Here is a 9,812-nt window from a genome sequence, read left to right on the forward strand (position 1 = left end):
CCCTAAATGACAAATTAGTCCACAGTTATCTTCCGGGTGACTCTCAAATGTATGGAATGTCCACAGGTGTTCTACAGAAACACACATCATGTATGGAATGTCCACAGGTGTTCTACAGAAACACACGTCATGTATGGAATGTCCACAGGTGTTCTACAGAAACACACATCATGTATGGAATGTCCACAGGTGTTCTACAGAAACACACATCATGTATGGAATGTCCACAGTGCAAGGTGTTCTACAGAAACACACATCATGTATGGAATGTCCACAGGTGTTCTACAGAAACACACATCATGTATGGAATGTCCACAGGTGTCCTACAGAAACACATGTCATGTATGGAATGTCCACAGTGCAAGGTGTTCTACAGAAACACACATCATGTATGGAATGTCCACAGTGCAAGGTGTTCTACATTGGACGGACCAAGAGAAGCGGAAACAGAAGTACGCCCAGTCATATTCAAGGTTACAACTACCTTTCTAGGGTGTTCTGATGCTTCTAGGTTTGAGATGCATTTTTATAGCATATCTACAGTATTTCACTTGTTAATGTGTTTAGTAGGTGTTCTGCAACCATTCCCTCTGTTCAAAAGAGGACATTGTATTATGTCTTTGTACTCCCTGACGAAGGCCATGCAGTCGAAACGCTTCAGAGTTCTTAAACTTTGTTTCGATTGAACATGACATACAAATAAAGGCATTTAAATTAATTATCTAATGCATGTAGAGCAGAATTAGGCCGATACCCACTAATTATCAAAATCCAGAAAAGAGCCGTTAAATTCTACAACCACCTAAAAGGAAGCGAGAGAGAGAGAGAGAGAGGAGAGAGGGTGAGAGAGAGAGAGAGAGAGACAGAGAGTGGGCCCTGAGGACAAACGGGCCCAGAGGACAAACGGGCCCAGAGGACAAACGAGCTCTGAGGACAAACGAGCCCTGAGGACAAGCAGGCCCTGAGGACAAGTGGGCCCAGAGGACAAACGAGCTCTGAGGACAAACGAGCCCTGAGGACAAGCAGGCCCTGAGGACAAGCAGGCCCTGAGGACAAATGGGCCCAGAGGACAAGTGGGCCCTGAGGACAAACGGGCCCAGAGGACAAGTGGGCCCAGAGGACAAACGAGCTCTGAGGACAAACGAGCCCTTAGGACAAGCAGGCCCTGAGGACAAGCGGGCCCTGAGGACAAACGGGCCCAGAGGACAAGTGGGCCCTGAGGACAAGTGGGCCCTGAGGACAAACGGGCCCAGAGGACAAACGGGCTCTGAGGACAAATGGGCCCAGAGGACAAGTGGGCCCTGAGGACAAGTGGGCCCAGAGGACAAACGGGCTCTGAGGACAAATGGGCCCAGAGGACAAGTGGGCCCTGAGGACAAGTGGGCCCAGAGGACAAGTGGGCCCTGAGGACAAGTGGGCCCAGAGGACAAACGGGCTCTGAGGACAAATGGGCCCAGAGGACAAGTGGGCCCTGAGGACAAGTGGGCCCAGAGGACAAACGGGCTCTGAGGACAAACGGGCCCAGAGGACAAACGGGCCCAGAGGACAAACGGGCTCTGAGGACAAACGGGCCCTGAGGACAAGTGGGCCCAGAGGACAAACGAGCTCTGAGGACAAACGAGCCCTGAGGACAAGCAGGCCCTGAGGACAAGCGGGCCCTGAGGACAAGCGGGCCCTGAGGACAAGCGGGCCCTGAGGACAAGCGGGCCCTGAGGACAAGCGGGCCCTGAGGACAAGCGGGCCCAGAGGACAAACGAGCCCTGAGGACAAGCGAGCCCAGAGGACAAACGAGCCCAGAGGACAAGCGGGCCCTGAGAGTGATATTTTTAGAGTGTTGCGTAATATGCTTTTAACACAACAGCAGAATGGATGAATTTTTAATGCCAGCGGAGAGGAAAAATGAATAAAGTTAAGTATTTAATCCGTGCCATTGCTAAGGGGAGGAAACACATAAAACCATCAGCCTGTTAGCCAGCCAGCCAGTCAGAACAAACAGTTGGGAAGGAGCGAGGACCGTAACCAGACAGGCAGAACAATCCCTGTGCACGTTATATAAAGCTGTCCTGGCAAGACACCCAGGGCTGTCATTTAACAAATCTAACACAATGGTAAATCTAAGGGCTGTCATTTAACAAATCTAAGGGCTGTCATTTAACAAATCTAAGGGCTGTCATTTAACAAATCTAAGGGCTGTCATTTAACAAATCTAAGGGCTGTCATTTAACAAATCTAAGGGCTGTCATTTAACAAACCTAAGGGCTGTCATTTAACAAATCTAAGGGCTGTCATTTTAACAAACCTAAGGGCTGTCATTTAACAAACCCAAGGGCTGTCATTTAACAAACCCAAGGGCTGTCATTTAACAAATCTAACACAATGGTAAATCTAAGGGCTGTCATTTAACAAATCTAAGGGCTGTCATTTAACAAATCTAAGGGCTGTCATTTAACAAATCTAAGGGCTGTCATTTAACAAATCTAAGGGCTGTCATTTAACAAACCTAAGGGCTGTCATTTAACAAATCTAAGGGCTGTCATTTAACAAATCTAACACAATGGTAAATCTAAGGGCTGTCGGTAGCACTAAAGGTCCGGGGGTCCCTCATGAAAAAATACTACTGAATTACTACCCAACACCTATTTGTACATGTGACTATGTAGAGACTATGTAGTGAATGTGTAGTTTACGCACTACTCAGGTAGAGTTTTATAGTGTTCAGTATGAAAACAGTAGTGTTTCCTGTAGTAATCTGGTAGAGGTTTATAGTGTTCAGTATGAAAACAGTAGTGTTTCCTGTAGTAATCTGGTAGAGGTTTATAGTGTTCAGTATGAAAACAGTAGTGTTTCCTGTAGTAATCTGGTAGAGTTGTATAGTGTTCAGTATGAAAACAGTAGTGTTTCCTGTAGTAATCAGGTAGAGTTTTATAGTGTTCAGTATGAAAACAGTAGTGTTTCCTGTAGTAATCAGGTAGAGTTTTATAGTGTTTTATAGTTTTATAGCTTTTCAAGACCGCAGAAGAAGACAAGACAAGAAGGAGTTGGATTTGTTAGCTACTGTGAACAATCCTGAATGTAACCATCTTCCATTCTTGGTCATCCTGGTCCTTACGCTGGCACCATCTAGAAGCTTCACTTTCCTTACGCTGGCACCATTTAGAAGTTTCACTTTCCTTACGCTGGCACCATTTAGAAGCTTCACTTTCCTTACACTGGCACCATCTAGAAGCTTCACTTTCCTTACGCTGGCACCATCTAGAAGCTTCACTTTCCTTACGCTGGCACCATCTAGAAGCTTCACTTTCCTTACGCTGGCACCATCTAGAAGCTTCACTTTCCTTACGCTGGCACCATCTAGAAGCTTCACTTTCCTTACGCTGGCACCATCTAGAAGTTTCACTTTCCTTACGCTGGCACCATCTAGAAGCTTCACTTTCCTTACGCTGGCACCATCTAGAAGTTTCACTTTCCTTACGCTGGCACCATCTAGAAGCTTCACTTTCCTTACGCTGGCACCATCTAGAAGCTTCACTTTCCTTACGCTGGCACCATCTAGAAGCTTCACTTTCCTTACGCTGGCACCATCTAGAAGCTTCACTTTCCTTACGCTGGCACCATCTAGAAGCTTCACTTTCCTTACGCTGGCACCATCTAGAAGCTTCACTTTCCTTACGCTGGCACCATTGAGAAGCTTCACTTTCCTTACGCTGGCACCATCTAGAAGTTTCACTTTCCTTACGCTGGCACCATCTAGAAGCTTCACTTTCCTTACGCTGGCACCATCTAGAAGCTTCACTTTCCTTACGCTGGCACCATCTAGAAGCTTCACTTTCCTTACGCTGGCACCATCTAGAAGCTTCACTTTCCTTACGCTGGCACCATCTAGAAGCTTCACTTTCCTTACGTTGGCACCATCTAGAAGCTTCACTTTCCTTACGCTGGCACCATTGAGAAGCTTCACTTTCCTTACGCTGGCACCATCTAGAAGCTTCACTTTCCTTACGCTGGCACCATCTAGAAGCTTCACTTTCCTTACGCTGGCACCATCTAGAAGCTTCACTTTCCTTACGCTGGCACCATCTAGAAGCTTCACTTTCCTTACGCTGGCACCATCTAGAAGCTTCACTTTCCTTACGCTGGCACCATCTACATAGCTTTCTACTACATCTAAAAGATTACTGTTCATATTGTTTTATTTTTATTTTTAGCCATTCTACTTGCCTCTTTTGACCTATTGGCAAGGAGACCCTCGGCATAAGAAGACTGGATGCCATCTGCTCATGTAAAAGGATTTTATAAATCCATTTGATTGATGATTGTTGGTAAGATTAACATTGTTTTTCAAATGTTTTTCTGTGTGGTCTTATGTGACATCTGTCAGCTGTCACGGTCGTCATATGGAGGAGACCAAGGGCAAACATGGTAAGGAGGAGACCAAGGGCAGCGTGGTAAGGAGGAGACCAAGGGGCAGCGTGGTAAGGAGGAGACCAAGGGCAGCGTGGTAAGGAGGAGACCAAGGGCAGCGTGGTAAGGAGGAGACCAAGGGGCAGCGTGGTAAGGAGGAGACCAAGGGCAGCGTGGTAATGAGGAGACCAAGGGGCAGCGTGGTAAGGAGGAGACCAAGGGCAGCGTGGTAAGGAGGAGACCAAGGGCAGCGTGGTAAGGAGGAGACCAAGGGCAGCATGGTAAGGAGGAGACCAAGGGCAGCATGGTAAGGAGGAGACCAAGGGGCAGGGTGGTAAGGAGGAGACCAAAGGGCAGCGTGGTAAGTGTACATACTTCTTTATTGAAGGACCGAACACCTAGCAAAACTAACAAAACTAACCGTGAAGCTAATATGGCTAGCGCAGACAGGCAACTGGGGCGGCAGTGTAGCCTAGTGGTTAGAGCGTTGGACTAGTAACCGGAAGGTTGCGAGTTCAAACCCCCGAGCTGACAAGGTACAAATCTGTCGTTCTGCCAGGCAGTTAACCCACTGTTCCCAGGCCGTCATTGAAAATAAGAATGTGTTCTTAACTGACTTGCCTGGTTAAATAAAGGTAAAAAAAACTAAACATAGAATAAGAACCCACAAACTACCCAAGGAATATGGCTGCCTAAATATGCTCCCCAATCAGAGACAATGATAAACAGCTGCCTCTGATTGAGAATCAATCTCGGCAACTACAGACATAAAAACCCCTAGACATACAAAAACCCTAGACATACAACAACTAAACAAACTACCCTCGTCACACTCTGACCTAACCAAAATAATAAAGTGATAAGATAACTAAGGTCAGGGCGTGACATTAGCAGATTGACTTATAACTGGTTGTCTCTTGTGCTTGACTTTATTTTCTAAAAGGTTATGCTTGAAAATATGGAGAGTGGTACTCAGTAATGTGTTGTGTTGGATTTTCCCCAAACATACCACTTTGTATTCAGGAGAAAAATCACATCCTGAAACAAGTCATATATGAAGAGTGGTACTCAGTAATGTGTTGTATTGGAGAGTGGTACTCAGTAATGTGTTGTGTTGGAGAGTGGTACTCAGTAATGTGTTGTATTGGAGAGTGGTACTCAGTAATGTGTTGTATTGGAGAGTGGTACTCAGTAATGTGTTGTATTGGAGAGTGGTACTCAGTAATGTGTTGTATTGGAGAGTGGTACTCAGTAATGTGTTGTGTTGGAGAGTGGTACTCAGTAATGTGTTGTATTGGAGAGTGGTACTCAGTAATGTGTTGTATTGGAGAGTGGTACTCAGTAATGTGTTGTATTGGAGAGTGGTACTCAGTAATGTGTTGTATTGGAGAGTGGTACTCAGTAATGTGTTGTATTGGAGAGTGGTACTCAGTAATGTGTTGTGTTGGAGAGTGGTACTCAGTAACGTGTTGTATTGGAGAGTGGTACTCAGTAATGTGTTGTGTTGGAGAGTGGTACTCAGTATTGTGTTGTGTTGGAGAATGGTACACAGTAATGTGTTGTATTGGAGAGTGGTACTCAGTAATGTGTTGTATTGGAGAGTGGTACTCAGTAATGTGTTGTATTGGAGAGTGGTACTCAGTAATGTGTTGTATTGGAGAGTGGTACTCAGTAATGTGTTGTATTGGAGAGTGGTACTCAGTAATGTGTTGTATTGGAGAGTGGTACTCAGTAATGTGTTGTATTGAGAGTGGTACTCAGTAATGTGTTGTATTGGAGAGTGGTACTCAGTAATGTATTGTATTGGAGAGTGGTACTCAGTAATGTGTTGTATTGGAGAGTGGTACTCAGTAATGTGTTGTATTGGAGAGTGGTACTCAGTAATGTGTTGTATTGGAGAGTGGTACTCAGTAATGTGTTGTATTGGAGAGTGGTACTCAGTAATGTGTTGTATTGGAGAGTGGTACTCAGTAATGTGTTGTATTGGAGAGTGGTACTCAGTAATGTGTTGTGTTGGAGAGTGGTACTCAGTAATGTGTTGTGTTGGAGAGTGGTACTCAGTAATGTGTTGTATTGGAGAGTGGTACTCAGTAATGTGTTGTATTGGAGAGTGGTACTCAGTAATGTGTTGTGTTGGAGAGTGGTACACAGTAATGTGTTGTATTGGAGAGTGGTACTCAGTAATGTGTTGTATTGGAGAGTGGTACTCAGTAATGTGTTGTATTGGAGAGTGGTACTCAGTAATGTGTTGTATTGGAGAGTGGTACTCAGTAATGTGTTGTATTGGAGAGTGGTACTCAGTAATGTGTTGTATTGGAGAGTGGTACTCAGTAATGTGTTGTATTGGAGAGTGGTACTCAGTAATGTGTTGTATTGGAGAGTGGTACACAGTAATGTGTTGTATTGGAGAGTGGTACTCAGTAGTGTGTTGTATTGGAGAGTGGTACTCAGTAATGTGTTGTATTGGAGAGTGGTACTCAGTAAGGTGTTGTATTGGAGAGTGGTACTCAGTAATGTGTTGTATTGGAGAGTGGTACTCAGTAATGTGTTGTATTGGAGAGTGGTACTCAGTAATGTGTTGTATTGGAGAGTGGTACTCAGTAATGTGTTGTATTGGAGAGTGGTACTCAGTAATGTATTGTATTGGAGAGTGGTACTCAGTAATGTGTTGTGTTGGAGAGTGGTACTCAGTAATGTATTGTATTGGAGAGTGGTACTCAGTAATGTATTGTGTTGGAGAGTGGTACTCAGTAATGTATTGTATTGGAGAGTGGTACTCAGTAATGTATTGTATTGGAGAGTGGTACTCAGTAATGTGTTGTATTGGAGAGTGGTACTCAGTAATGTGTTGTATTGGAGAGTGGTACTCAGTAATGTATTGTATTTGAGAGTGGTACTCAGTAATGTGTTGTATTGGAGAGTGGTACTCAGTAATGTGTTGTATTGTAGATGTGGTACTCAGGAGGCATGTTTTGGAATATGTTTTATTCTGTACAGGCTACCTTCTTTTCAGTCAATTAGTGTTGTATTGTGAGTAACTACTCATGTAATCCTCAGTTTCCTCCCATCACAGCCATTAAACTCTGTCATTAGGTTGTATTTGAGAGTGGTATCCACCTGGAGTTTGTCCCAAACATAAACTCTGTATTCAGGAGAAAAGTTAATTACCATGTTGTTCATCCATCCTTTGCAGTTTCCTCCCATCACAGCCTTGTTGCAAACAGGAGGCATGTTTTGGAATATGTTTTATTCTGTACAGGCTTACTTCTTTTCACTCTGTCATTAGGTTGGTATTGTGGAGTAACTACCATGTTGTTCATCCATCCTCAGTTTCCTCCCATCACAGCCATTAAACTCTGTCATTAGGTTGGTATTGTGGAGTAACTACCATGTTGTTTATCCATCCTCAGTTTCCTCCCATCACAGCCATTAAACTCTGTCATTAGGTTGGTATTGTGGAGTAACTACCATGTTGTTCATCCATCCTCAGTTTCCTCCCATCACAGCCATTAAACTCTGTAACTGTTTTAAAGTCACCATTGGCCTCATGGTGAAAATCCCTGAGTGGTTTCATTCCAATCCTTCAACTGAGTTAGGAAGGACGCCTGTGTCTTTGTAGTGACTGGGTGTAGATATACACCATTCTGTTGCACAGTGGTAGAGCATGGCGCTTGTAACGCCAGGGTAGTGGGTTCGATTCCCGGGACCACCCATACGTAGAATGTATGCACACATGACTGTAAGTCGCTTTGGATAAAAGCGTCTGCTAAATGGCATATATTATTATTATATTATCCAAAATGTAATTAAAGCTGCACCATGCTCAAAGGGATATTCAAGGTCTGCCTTTCATTTTGTACCCATCTACCAATAGGTGCCCTTCTTTGTGAGGCCTTGGAAAACCTCCCTGGTCTTTGTGGTTGAATCTGTGTTTGAAATTGAGGGACCTTACAGATAATTGTACGTGTGGAGTTATGGAAAATATATTTCACAACGGTTTAAACGGTACAATGATTCTCTTCACGATATTTGCTAGTTTTGTTACTAACTCAAATGCTTAGGCAAATGATTAGAATTTTAGCAACCAGGAAAGAGTGCATCATTAATCCATTAAAATTCAGGCACATTTGGAAAATTTCTGTAGGTGTGAGGAGGGCTTGGCCACTCACTGGCCAGTCAAGGCGTTCCATGACTTGATATTGGGCTTCCGGCGCCGACTGAGATGGCCGCCTCGCTTCGCGTTCCTAGGAAACTATGCAGTTTTTTGTTTTTTTACGTGTTATTTCTTACATTAGTACCCCAGGTCATCTTAGGTTTCATTACATACAGTCGAGAAGAACTACTGAATATAAGATCAGCGTCAACTCACCATCAGTACGACCAAGAATATGTTTTCCGCGACGCGGATCCTGTGTTCTGCCTTACAAACAGGACAACGGAATGGATCGCTTGCAGCGACCCAAGGAAACGACTACGAAAAAGAGGGAAACGCGGCGGTGTTCTGGTCAGACTCCGAAAAGGGGCACATCGCGCACCACTTCCCAGTATTCTTCTTGCCAATGTCCAGTCTCTCGACAACAAGGTTGATGAAATCCGAGCAAGGGTGGCATTCCAGAGGGACATCAGAGACTGTAACGTTCTTTGCTTTACGGAAACATGGCTTACTGGGAAGACGCTATCCAGGGCGGTGCAGCCAACGGGTTTCTCCACACATCGCGCGGACAGAAACAAACATCTCTCTGGTAAGAAGAGTGGCGGGGGCGTATGCCTCATGACTAACGGGACATGGTGTGATGAAGGAAACATACAGGAACTCAAATCCTTCTGTTCACCTGATTTAGAATTCCTCACAATCAAATGTAGACCGCATTATCTTCCAAGAGAATTCTCTTCGATTATAATCACAGCCGTATATATCCCCCCAAGCAGACACATCGATGGCTCTGAACAAACTTTATTTAACTCTTTGCAAACTGGAAAACATTTATCCGGAGGCTGCATTCATTGTAGCTGGGGATTTTAACAAAGCCAATCTGAAAACAAGACTCCTAAATTTTATCAGCATATCGATTGCGCAACCAGGGGTGGTAAAACCTTGGATCATTGTTACTCTAACTTCCGCGACGCATATAAGGCCCTGCCCCGCCCCCTTCGGAAAAGCTGACCACGACTCCATTTTGCTGATCCCTGCCTACAGGCAGAAATTAAAACAAGAGGCTCCCACGCTGAGGTCTGTCCAACGCTGGTCAGACCAAGCTGACTCTACACTCCAAGACTGCTTCCATCACGTGGACTGGGACATGTTTCGTATTGCGTCAGATGGGAATATTGACGAATACGCTGATTCGGTGTGCGAGTTCATTAGAACGTGCGTCGAAGATGTCATTCCCATAGCAACGATAAAAACATTC

At 44.6% G+C, this 9,812-nt stretch overlaps 1 long non-coding RNA gene across 1 annotated transcript; it reads left to right on the forward strand.

Annotated features, from left to right (window-relative positions):
- Positions 1–5,474: 5,474 nt before the first annotated feature.
- On the forward strand, positions 5,475–8,038 carry LOC127931259 (uncharacterized). The gene is made up of 3 exons (XR_008140556.1): positions 5,475–5,719; positions 7,611–7,767; positions 7,848–8,038. It is a non-coding gene; the product is annotated as an uncharacterized LOC127931259 (long non-coding RNA).
- The last annotated feature ends 1,774 nt before the right edge of the window (positions 8,039–9,812 follow it).

This window comes from Oncorhynchus keta, chromosome 7, assembly GCF_023373465.1.
Source record: "Oncorhynchus keta strain PuntledgeMale-10-30-2019 chromosome 7, Oket_V2, whole genome shotgun sequence".
In the NCBI taxonomy this organism is placed as follows: domain Eukaryota; kingdom Metazoa; phylum Chordata; class Actinopteri; order Salmoniformes; family Salmonidae; genus Oncorhynchus; species Oncorhynchus keta.